Source organism: Theropithecus gelada, chromosome 1 (assembly GCF_003255815.1).
Source record: "Theropithecus gelada isolate Dixy chromosome 1, Tgel_1.0, whole genome shotgun sequence".
Classification (NCBI taxonomy): domain Eukaryota; kingdom Metazoa; phylum Chordata; class Mammalia; order Primates; family Cercopithecidae; genus Theropithecus; species Theropithecus gelada.
The window spans coordinates 124,436,310-124,446,381 of record NC_037668.1 but is presented as its reverse complement, the minus strand read 5'-3'; the positions used below and the strand labels follow the sequence as shown (position 1 = coordinate 124,446,381).

The 10,072-nt window shown below is 35.5% G+C and overlaps 1 pseudogene across 1 annotated transcript; it reads right to left on the bottom strand.

Annotated features, from left to right (window-relative positions):
• Nucleotides 1-1,098: 1,098 nt before the first annotated feature.
• Nucleotides 1,099-1,601, bottom strand: LOC112634815 (annotated as a pseudogene). Its single transcript, XR_003121827.1, has one exon. The product of XR_003121827.1 is annotated as a 60S ribosomal protein L23a pseudogene (transcript).
• Between the last annotated feature and the right edge of the window lie 8,471 nt (nt 1,602-10,072).

Sequence of the window (10,072 nt, the reverse complement as noted above, 5' to 3'; positions counted from 1 at the left end):
GGCACGCACACACACACACACACATAGTTGGCCTGGTATGATTATACACTTCAATGTTGATATAGTTGACATGTTACTCCCATCTCCTCGCTCTCCACTCAAAGTTGTCTCTCTAGATAGTGGAAATCAATAAATGTCATAGGAAAGGTTTTGTACAACATTACACATTAGCCATATCCAAATCATAGCACTGTACTCCCTCTTTTGACCTCTACATCTACAGCTTTTTTTTTTGAAACTTAGGTACTTAAAAAGAAAAGTCATCTTTTAATAACTGGAATCAGATAATTTTCTAACCTTCCAGTGACTCCTATCTCATTCACAAACTAGAAGCTCTTACCTCTACGAGACCCTTGATTACTTCCCTCCTTTGCTCACTCTGTATGAGCCGCATACCCTTCTTAATGTTCCTCAAACCCTCCATATTTGGCCTGTCCACTTCCTGTTCCTTTTCCCCATTGCTCACTTCCTTCAGATGACCATGTGGATTACTGGCTCCTGTATTTCAGGTCTTTCTTCAACTGTCACCTTGTCAGTGAGACAGACTTTCGCCAGCCTTTTTAAGACTGGTACCTCATCCCACACTGCCTATGCTAGCATTCCCTATCTTCCTTCCCATTTTTATCATTATTTGACAAATAGCTCTAGAATCATGTGTATTTGTTGATATTTTGTTTGTTTGTATATTGCTTGTTTTTTTTCTTCTCTGAAAAATGTGAACTTTATAAGAGCAGAAGTTTTTGTTTGTTGATTACTATATCCCAAGCACCTAACATAATGCTTGGTATATAATAGCTTCTCAATAAATACTAGAGGACAGGATACTCAAAGAATATATTCTGCAGCTTGCTTTATTTTTGAGGTTTTTGAAGATATATGTAAATCTATTCATTTTAACTGATGATATGTATTATAACATTGTTTGAATATACCAGAATTCATTAGTTCAGTTTCCCTTTGGTAGACATTTAGTTTATTTGAAAACTACATATCACCCTACACATTTTTAAGTTAACATCTATTTTTTATTTTTTATTTATTTATTTATTTTTTTATTTTTTTTATGTTGAAAATATATATATATATTTATATATATTTAGAATTAGGCAGCTGGACTCAGTTTAGATGATCCCAATTTTGTTGGCAACATCCAAAGCGTCGTAATCAGGAGCCAGTCGAACGTACCCTTTTTCTCTCCATCAGGCCGAATCAGGGTGTTGACCTTGGCCACATCAATGTCATAGAGCTTCTTCACAGCCTGTTTAATCTGGTGCTTGTTGGCTTTAACATCCACAATGAACACAAGTGTGTTGTTGTCTTCTATCTTCTTCATGGCAGACTCAGTAGTCAGCGGAAACTTGATGATAGCATAGTGGTCAAGCTTGTTTCTCCTGGGGGCGCTCTTCCGAGGATATTTGGGCTGCCTCCGGAGTCGCAGTGTCTTGGGCCGCCGGAAGGTGGGTGACGTGCGGATCTTCTTTTTTTTGTGGCTGTGGACACCTTTCAACACTGCCTTCTTGGCCTTTAAAGCCTTTGCTTTGGCTTCGGCTTTAGGAGGGGCAGGAGCTTCCTTCTTCGCTTTCGGCGCCATCTTGTGAAAAGGGTCCAACATCTATTTTTTAATTCAAATTTAAGAATTGCAAAAGATACATGTTTCAGCATATTATATTTTGTATTCATGCTTTAAATATATTTTGGTCAAAACCTCGGAGCAGATTTGGTGAATCTGATTGATAGAAAATATGTATCATTTAACTTAAATGGATACACAGTCTTCATTGTCAAAACAAGCAGCTATCAGACTTATTTTCTGTCAGAAATATATGACTTTATGTTTCAATTCAAATAAATATGCTGTCATACTCATCTCCATGGCAACCATCTCATTTTTAATTCTATTTCTAAGATAGATAGAAGTATAAATTAAAAATATAAAGACGGAGCCTTTGACTTCTTCTAGTCACATGGATGAATGTAACCACTGACCTTCAATATTTCATAACCAAGCTTAGTGTCTGCAGTCCTGGGACTGTCTTTCATGAGCTATGTATTCTTGAAATGTCTCTTTGGCAAGCAGATATTGTTTTAGACCTAGGCCAAGTCATCACAGTAAGGTTCACTGAGGGAAACTGTTTCCCTTTCTTTAAAAAAAAAAAAAACCATGATTGTGAAGGTGAGGTAGGTAAGAAAAGAAAATAGGTAGGTCGAGCATGGTGGCTCATGCTTATAATCCTAGCACTTTGGGAGGCTGAGATGGGAGGTTCACTGGAGCTCAAGGGCTTGAACCCTGCCTGAATAACATAGCAAAACCCTATCTCTACAAAAACATAAAAAATTAGCCAGGTATGGTGGCACACACCTGTGGTCCCAGCTACCGGGAAGGCTGAGGTGGGAGGATCAGTTGAGCCTGGGAGGTTGAGACTACAGCCTGGGGTACAGAGCAAGACCCTGTCTCAAAAAGAAAAGAAAAGAAAAGAAAAAGGCAAACCTGTTTTCTAAAGACTCATTTCTAAAAATTCTAAAATGAAGTTGAATGTCTAAAGGATGGTGTATTAGTCTGTTCTCCCACTGCTATGAAGAGCTACCTGAGACTAAGACTGGGTAATTTATGAAGAAAGGAGGTTTAATTGACTCACAGTTCTGCAGGCTTAACAGGAAGCATGCCTGGGAGGCCTCAGAAAACTTGTAGCAGAAAGCAAAGGAGAAACAAGCATGTCTTACCATGATGGAGCAAGAGACACAGAGAAAGAGCAGAGAGAAGTGCCACACACTTTTAAAAGATCACATCTCTTGAGAGCCCATCATGAGAACAGCAAGGGGGGAAATCTGCACCTGTGGTCCAGTCACCTCCCACCAAGCCCCTCCTCCTATTCAACACAAGATTTGGGTCTCTGCCCAAATCCAAACTATATCAGATGGTTCCATAAAACCATGCCTGTGTATCCCCTAGAACGCTGATGCACATTCCTCAGTTGCATGAAATCACCAGTAGGACAGAAACTGCTCTATCATATACATACACTGAGGCTGAATTATTGAGTTGAAAGCATGGTTTGTCCTCAACTCTATTAAATGTAATTAACTTTCTAGCATGTTTGACCTTTCATTCTATAATTAGAGCATGAGAATTGTAATTGTTCTACCTCTCCTTCTACATGGTCATACTTAAAAAATTTTAAATCATATGATGTATGTGTAGTTTCATCACATTGTAATATAAATTTGTACTGCCTTTATGAATTGTGAGGTTAAGATACTTTTCATATTTTTATTGCTATTAGGGGTACCTATTTTGTTAATTGATGGTTCATACGCTTTCCCAATTTTTCTTTCATATTATATGATTTTTAGTTATTGATTTGTTATAGTGTTTTACATATCCTAGATGCTAATCTTTACCTGTTATACCTGTTGCAAAAAATTTCTTCCACACTATGGCTACCTTCTCTTTTTAAGAAAAACTTTCATGCTAGAACAATTTTAGAGTTACAAAAAAAAAAAAAAAAAGGCAAAGATAGTTGCTACGGTCTGAATGTTTGTGTCCAAATTTACATGTTGAAACCTAATCACCAATGTGATAGTATTAGGAGTTGGGGCCTTTGGGAATTTATTAGGTCATGAGGGCAGAGCCTTCATAAATAAAGCTAGTGTTTTTAATAAAAGAGGCTCCACAGGGCTGCCATGTCCCTTTTCCACCACGTGAGGACATAACAAAAATGTGCCATCCACAAACCAGGAAACGGGCCCTCACAAAACACCAAATCTGCCTGTGCCTAAGATCTTGACATTTCCAGCTTCCAGAACTATAAGGAATACATTTCTGCTGTTTGTAAACTATGTAAGCTATGGTTTTTGTTATAGCAGCCTGAATAGACAAAGACAATAGTACAGAAAATTCTTACATACTCACACTTAGTTTTCCTTATTATTAATATCTTACATTAGTATGGTACACTTGTCACAATTATTGAACCAATATTATACATTATTATTAAGTAAAGTCCATACTTCATTCAAATTTTCTTACCTAATGTTCTTTTTCTGTACCAGGATTCCATCCAATAGCTCATACTCATACTACATTTAGCCGTGATGTCTCTCTTAGGCTCCTCTTAGCTGTGAGTTTCTCAGACTTTTGTTTTTGTTTTTTTTTTTCGATGCCCTTAACAATTTTGAGGTGTCTAGTCAAATATTTTGTAGGAAGCCCTTCTACTGAAATTCACATGATATTTATCTCATGGTGAAATGGGTTTATGAGTTTGGGGAAGGAAAGCCACAGACAAAAAATACCATTCTTATCACATCATATGACTGATACCTATTATCAACATGTCTTATTAACTGTTGATACTAACATCCTTCACCTGGCTGAGTTTGTCAGATTTTTCCATTCTAAAGCAAATCATTTTTCCTCCCTTTCCATACTGACTGAACCCTTTGGAAAGAAGTCAAAGTAGACATTCCAAACTTAAATTATGTTCCATCTCTTTTGGAATTATTTCACATGGGAGATTTGTCTATTTTCCGTCATTTATTTTATTTATTCAATCATCGAATTATATCAATGTGGAGTCATGAATATTTAGATTATAATCCAATACTACTTTATTTTGTTTTTCAATTGTTTCATCTTTGTCTATTACTCTTATTTTACTTTACTTGAGAATTTTTGTTATAATATAAACATCTTAAAAATTAACATTATTATATTTAGTAATATGTTTTTGTGGTTTGTATGATTTTATATCATTTTAAAGACATTCTACCCAATCCTATCTTCTCTTAAATAAATACTATTTTGCCAATTTTAATACAAATTAGGAAATAATTTATTTCTGCTTAAATTTTTTGTGTATAATGTGATGTAGAGATCCAATTTTTATTTTGTGCCTATCTGACCAATTTTTCCTATATCATTTACTTAATAGACTATCCTTTTGTTACTTATAATGTCACCAGAGTTATATATTAATTTTTGTATGTACACTGCTCTGTTTCTGGGACTTTTATCCTTTTTAATTTGTTTATTTGTTTAGCATGCATCAGTGTTACGCTGTTTTAATTATGATAGAAATGTAAGTTTTGCTATGGTGAGCAATTACCCAGAAGTTGTTAGTCCTTAAAATTGTATTAGCTGTTTTTTGTCCTTTTCTCTTATGCATAAATTGTCAAATTCCATAAGATTCCTTATCAGGAAATCGATTTGAAAGTGTTGATTTCTTCTTCCTTATCCTCCTCCTCTTCTTTTTCCTTCTCCTCCTTTCTCCTCTTCCTCTTCCTCCTTCTCTTTCCCCTTCTTCCTTTTCCCCTTCCCCTTTCCCTTCTTTCATCTCCTTCTTTTTAGAAACATTTTAAATTAACATTTTTAGGATATTGGGCCATCTCACTCATGAACTTAGCATATCTCTTTGTTTATTCCAACCTACTATGTTTTACTGTGTATAGGATTTGTTACAGTTATCTCTACATACTTCATAATTTTTATTACTACTGGAATAAAATCTTTTATTTCTAGTAAATTTTATTATTAGTCATGAATATGTATAGGAATGCGTTTGAATTTTGTATACTGATCTTACTTGCAGGAATCTTCATGACATTCCTATTTGTCTAATGGTTAGTTTAATTTATCTGAAATTTGGTTTCTTCTATTCTACTGCATGTATTATTTGTTATTTGTTTCATTAACTGGGATTTCTAATATAATATTCAACTGCGGTTTTTAATTTCTAAATATTTGGGGATTTTAGAGGTAGCTTTCTGTTATTAATTTCTAAATTAATTTCATTGTGATAAGAGAACCTACTCTGTATTAGTTTATTCCTTTAAAATTTAAGACTTGTTTTATGTTCCAGCATATGCCCTATCATGGGGAATATTCCACATGCACTTAATAAAACTCCGTATTTTACAGTTGTTAGTTCAGTGTTCTGTGAAAGTTAGGTAAGATGGTGATAATGTTTTAAATCATTTATATTATTATTGATTTTCCATTGTTGTTTACATCAGCATCTGGGAGAGGAATGTTGAAATGTCCAACTACAATTGTGGATTTATTTATTTCTTCTTTCAATTTTGTCAGGTTTTCCTGTAGGTATTCGAAGCTCTTTATTGGGAGGTGCATATATATTTTATATTTATATATGTAATATAATGTATATATAATATATGTGATTGTTACGTCTTCTTTATAATTATAAAATGTCTCTCTTTATTCCTAATTTTATTTCTTTCTGAAGGCTACTTTGTCTAATATTAATATAGCCACTTTAGCTTTCTCATTATGAGTGTTTTCATAGTATAGCTTTTTGCATCTATGTCTATGTCTGTCTACATATATATATAAAACTATATTTATTTTTAAAGTTGTTTGCTGTAGACAACATATAGTTGGATTTTGCTTTCTTTTTATCCAGTTTGACAATCTATTCCTTTTAATTAAATTGTTTTCTTTTTCCTTTAGTGGATATATGATTGGTGCAGCTGGCATTAAATCTGAAGACTTTCTACTTATTTTCTATTTGTTCTAGCTATATTTGTCTCTGTTTTCCTCATTTCCTTTTTTCATTTTAGTTTATTTTTATAAATTTCTTTTATCTCCACTATTGGTTTATCAGCTTCTGCTCTTTGATTTATACTTTCAGCAGTTGCGCTAGGATTTAAAAGGTGCATGTTTAACCTGTCACAGTTAACCTTCATATTATGTTACACCTCATTACATGTGATATAAAAGTCTTGAAACAGTTTACTATTGTTTTCCTATTATATCCATTATGCTGCTGTCATCTATTATTTTGACATGTTACAAATCTTATAACAATATTGTTTTCTGCTTTAAGTAATCAATTATCTTTTGAAGAGATTTTTTAAATAAGGAAATAAAGTATTCTATGTTCTGATATTCTTTATTCTACTGTGTTACTCCAAGTTTTCATCTGCTAATAATTTCTTTCTGTCTGAAGAACTTCTTATGACTTTTTTTGTGTGTGTGATATTTTTTTATTATACTTTAAGTTCTAGGGTACATGTGCACAATGTGCAGGCTTGTTACATATGTATACATGTGCTATGTTGGTGTGCTGCACCCATTAACTCGTCATTTACATTAGGTATATCTCCTAATGCTGTCCCTCCCCCCTCCCTCCCCACAATAGGACCCGTTGTGTGATGTTCCCCTTCCTGTGTCCAAGTGATCTCATTGTTCAATTCCCACCTATGAGTGAGAACATGCAGTGTTTGGTTTTCTGTTCTTGCAATAGTTTGCTGAGAATGATGGTTTCCAACTGCATCCATGTCCCTACAAAGGACAAAAATTCATGCTTTTTTATGGCTGCAGTGTTCCATGGTGTATATGTGCCACATTTTCTTAATCCAGTCTGTCACTGATGGACATTTGGGTTGATTCCAAGTCTTTGCTATTGAATAGTGCCGCAATAAACATACGTGTGCATGTGTCTTTATAGCAGCATGACTTATAATCCTTTGGGTATATCCCCAGTAATGGGATGGCTGGGTCAAATGGTATTTCTAGTTCTAGATCTTTGAGGAATCGCCACACTATTTTCCGCAATGGTTGAACTAGTTTACAGTACCACCAACAGTGTAAAAGTGTTCCTATTTCTCCACATCCTCTCCAGCACCTGTTGTTTCCTGATTTTTTTAATGATTGCCATTCTAACTGGTGTGAGATGGTGTCTCATTGTAGTTTTGATTTGCATTTCTCTGATGGCGAGCGATGATGAGCATTTTTCATGTGTCTGTTGGCTGTATGAATGTCTTCTTTTGAGAAGTGTCTGTTCATATCCTGTGCCCCCTTTTTGATGGGGTTGTTTGTTTTTTTTCTTGTAAATTTGATTGAGTTCTTTATAGGTTCTGGATATTAGCCCTTCATCAGATGAGTAGATTGCAAAAATGTTCTCCCATTCTGTAGGTTGCCTGTTCACTCTGATGGTAGTTTCTTTGGCTGTGCAGAAGCTCTTTAGTTTAATTAGATCCCATTTGTCAATTTTGGCTTTTGTTGCTGTTGCTTTTGGTGTTTTAGACATGAAGTCCTTGCCCATGCCTATGTCCTGAATGGTATTACCTAGATTTTCTTCTAGGGTTTTTATGGTTTTAGGTCTAACATTTAAGTCTCTAATCCATCTTGAATTAATTTTTGTATAAGGAATAAGGAAAGGATCCAGTTTCAGCTTTCTACTTATGGCTAGCCAATTTTCCCAATACCATTTATTAAATAGGAAATCCTTTCCCCATTTCTTGTTTTTGTCAGGTTTGTCAAAGATCAGATGGCTGTAGATGTGTGGTATTATTTCTGAGGACTCTGTTCTGTTCCATTGGTCTATGTCTCTGTTTTGGTACCAGTACCATGCTGTTTTGGTTACTGTAGCCTTGTAGTATAGTTTGAAGTCAGGTAGCGTGATGCCTCCAGCTTTGTTCTTTTGGCTTAGGATTGTCTTGGCAATGTGGGGTCTTTTTTGGTTCCATATGAACTTTAAAGAAGTTTTTTTCCCATTCTGTGAGGAAAGTCATTGGTAGCTTATTGAGGATGGCATTGAATTTACAAATTACCTTGGGCAGTATGGCCATTTTCACAATATTGATTCTTCCTATCCATGAGCATAGTATGTTCTTCCATTTGTTTGTGTCCTCTTTTATTTCACTGAGCAGTGGTTTGTAGTTCTCCTTGGAGAGGTCCTTTACATCCTTTGTAAGTTGGATTCCTTGGTATTTTATTCTCTTTGAAGCTATTGTGGATGGGAGTTCATTCATGAACTCCCTTTGTCTGTTAATGGTGTATAAGAATGCTTGTGATTTTTGCACATTGATTTTGTATCCTGAGACTTTGCTGAAGTTGCTTATCAGCTTAAGGAGATTTTGGGCTGAGATGGTGGGGTTTTCTAAATATACAATCATGTCATCTGCAAACAGGGACAATTTGACGACTTCTTTTCCTAACTGAATACCCTTGATTTCTTTCTCTTGCCTGATTGCCCTAGCCAGAACTTCCAACACTATGTTGAATAGGAGTGGTGAGAGAGGGCATCCCTGTCTTGTGCCAGTTTTCAATGGGAATGGTTCCAGTTTTTGCCCATTCAGTATGATATTGGCTGTGGGTGTGTCATAAATAGCTCTTATTATTTTGAGATACGTCCCATCAATACTGAATTTATTGAGAGTTTTTAGCATGAAGGGCTGTTGAATTTTGTCAAAAGCCTTTTCTGCATCTATTGAGATAATCATGTGGTTTTTGTCTTTGGTTCTGTTTATATGCTGGATTATGTTTATTGACTTGCATGTGTTGAACCAGCCTCGAATCCCAGGGATGAAGCCCACTTGATCATGGTGGGTAAGCTTTTTGATGTGCTGTTGGATTTGGTTTGCCAGTATTTTATTGAGGATTTTTGCATCGATGTTCATCAGGGATATTGGTCTAAAATTCTCCTTTCTTGTTGTATCTCTGTCAGGCTTTGGTATCAGGATGATGTTGGCCTCATAAAATGAGTTAGGGAGGATTCCCTCTTTTTCTATTGATTGGAACATTTTCAGAAGGAATGGTACCAACTCCTCCTTGTACCTCTGGTAGAATTCGGCTGTGACTCTGTCTGGTCTTGGACTTTTTTTGGTTGGTAGGCTATTAATTATTGCCTCAATGTCAGAGCCTGCTATTGGTCTATTCAGGGATTCAACTTCTTCCTGGTTTAGTCTTGGGAGAGTGTAAGTGTTATGGTATTTTTTGAAGTGAAGACCTACTGGCAATAAATCCTCTCGGTGTATTAGTTCATTCTTTCACTGCTATGAAGAAATACCAGAGATTGGGTAATTTATAAAGTTAAGGGATTTCATTGGCTCATGGTTCTGCAGGCTGTACAAAAAGCATGATGTGTCCGCTCATCTTCTTGGGAGTCCTCAGGAAACTTAAAATCATGGTGGAAGGTGAAGGAGGAGCTGGCACTTCACATGGCCAGAAGCAGGAAGAAGTGGGAGAAAGGTGCTACTCATCTTTAAACAACCAAATCTTGTAAGAAATCTGTCACTATGCAGTACTAAGGGGGGATGATGATAAACCACGAGA